The following is a 2350-nucleotide window of genomic DNA, read 5'->3' as shown; positions in this document are numbered from 1 at the left end:
GGCGCCTTAGCCGGTTGAGCTATAGGCGCCGAGCCAGGAAACAAGATTTCTAGCATTGAATAAACAGATATAGGATACCAGTATAAAATCAAATAACTAAAAACACTATACCCTTAAATATGAATTAGAAATACCAATATGAACCCACAACTTCTTCGTATCCTAATTTTTTCTTTTCCTTTTGGAGACAGAATCTGACTCTGCTACCCCAGGCTAGAGTACTGTGGCATCAGCCTAGCTCACAGCAACCTCAAACTCCCGGGTTCAAGTGATCCTCCTCAGACTCCCAAGTAACTGGGACTACAGGTGCCCAAGTAACTTGGACTACAGGCCAAGTTAATTTTTTTTTTTTTAAAGAAACAAAGGAGAAATAAGTAAAAATAAAAATGGTCACCTCTGGGTGGAAGAGAGTCTCTTGCTCAAGCTGGTCTCAAACTCCTAAGCTCAAGGGATCTGCCTCCCTCCTGCCTTGGTCTCCCAGAGTGCTAGGATTACAGGCATGAGCTATTGCACCTGGCCAATTTTTTCTTTTCTTAAAATTTTCTATATCCATTCACTGAAAGGCAAAAGCAATCACAGCTCAGCAGCACCGATCACTTCTAGTATTCCAACTGAGGTCTCTAAATATTATTTTCTACTAAAAAAGGGCCAGAGTTTTTTAGAGAAATGACTGACTACAAGGGTAGAAAATGTACAAAATAAACCTGAGACATCATACTGAGCAAAGAAGGTATTAAATATTAATATATGGCTCGGCACCTGTAGCACAGTGGTTATGGCATTGGCCACATACACCAAGGCTAGAGGGAGCCTAGCCCGGGCCAGCTAAACAACAATGGCAAATGAAACAAACAAACCAAAAAAAAAAATAGCCGGGCATTGTGGCGGGCGCCTATAGTCCCAGCTACTTGGGAGGCTGAGGCAAGAGAATCGTTTAAGCCTAAGAGTTTGAGGTTGCTGTGAGCAGTGATGCCACTCAAGGATGACACAGTGAGACTCTGTCTAAAACAAACAAACAAACAAGCAAAAAAATTAATATAACAAAGAATAAAGATATCAACTTGAAGGGGCTCCTGCTAAGCAAATTTGAGCACAAAAACCCAAAATGATATGAAAACCAAAAAAACATAAAAACTCCAAAATGATATGAAAACCACAGCTTTACTAGTCAATGCTTAGAGGCAGCTAGGGCCCAAACTCACTAAGCTGAAAACTGATAAGTAAAAGGAAAGAATCACGTATTTATCCTGCTTTTCAGTATGAAGAGCATTTCAGAGTAACCACACAGGTGAGGAAAAGGTCTTTATTAAAGAATTCCAGCTAATAGGGTCGCACCTGTGGCTCAAAGGAGTAGGGCACTCACCCGATACGCCAGAGGTGGCGGGTTTGAGCCCAGCCCCAGCCAAAAACTGCAAAAAAAAAAAAAGAATTCCAGCTAATAAATGGGAAGGAAGTATCCGATTAAGCAATATTCATCAATAGATGCTCATCAATAGGGGAGTGACTGATGGGGGGTTTTATAATGGAGGATCAGGTGATACCACCTGAACCCAGAGATCAATCCTAGAGTCTCCAAATGTGTGGCCACCAGACATCAGTTGTCTGTTTACGACATGCAATAGGGAGTCCAGCACCACCTATGAGGTGACCTGAGCCGGACCTGCATGGCATCAGACCTCCAAGTCAGTGATTTTTAATTGGTGTGTCCTGAGAGGATCTTAGGTGTACCACAAAAATTTTTAAAGACCATTAATTAAACTGTTTTCAAAAGAAGTTCAAAGCACAACAAGTATATTATTTTTTTAATTCTTCTTTTTGATCAACATAATTTAAGTGTGCCATGGAAGTTTAACTATAGGCTCAAGTGTGCTATGAGATAAAGAAAGTTGAAAACACTGCTCTAGATGGAACATCCAGTTGACAGGAAATATGGGGAAACAAATTAAATGACACCACAGAGAAGCAATCAGCCAAATCCTGGGATGTGTGTATCACAGATGACAAATGACCTACTTTCTCAAAAAAATCAGCATGAGAAAATGGGGGCAAGAAGTGTAAGAAAGTGGGTGGAAGGAGGGTATACAGTTATAGAATAAAGACACTTAGAGAAAAAGAGTCAAAACAACAAAAAAGCAAATCTAATGATGTCATTCTCTTAAAACCCTACGGGTCTTGCCCACACCTCTGGCTGTTTGTCTCTTACCAAGTCCCCTCTGTGCTCCAGCCACATAACTAAATTCGCCTCCTTGGCTCGGCGCCTATAGCTCAACAGGCTAAGGCGCCAGCCACGTACACCTAAGGTGGCGGGTTCGAATCCCCAGCCCGGACCCGCCAAACAACAATGATGGCT

General features: G+C 41.7%; 1 protein-coding gene across 1 annotated transcript in view; it reads right to left on the bottom strand.

Moving 5' to 3' along the window:
* Positions 1–2350, bottom strand: part of MANBAL (mannosidase beta like) — a 15560-nt gene that overhangs the window by 12341 nt on the left and 869 nt on the right. The gene's annotated exons all lie outside the window — the stretch shown is intronic.

The sequence above is a fragment of the Otolemur garnettii genome, unplaced genomic scaffold (genome assembly GCF_000181295.1).
Source record: "Otolemur garnettii isolate 467f Iridium unplaced genomic scaffold, OtoGar3 scaffold00023, whole genome shotgun sequence".
In the NCBI taxonomy this organism is placed as follows: domain Eukaryota; kingdom Metazoa; phylum Chordata; class Mammalia; order Primates; family Galagidae; genus Otolemur; species Otolemur garnettii.
The sequence above is the reverse complement of the archived record's forward strand: the minus strand, read 5'-3'. Positions and strand labels throughout refer to the sequence as shown.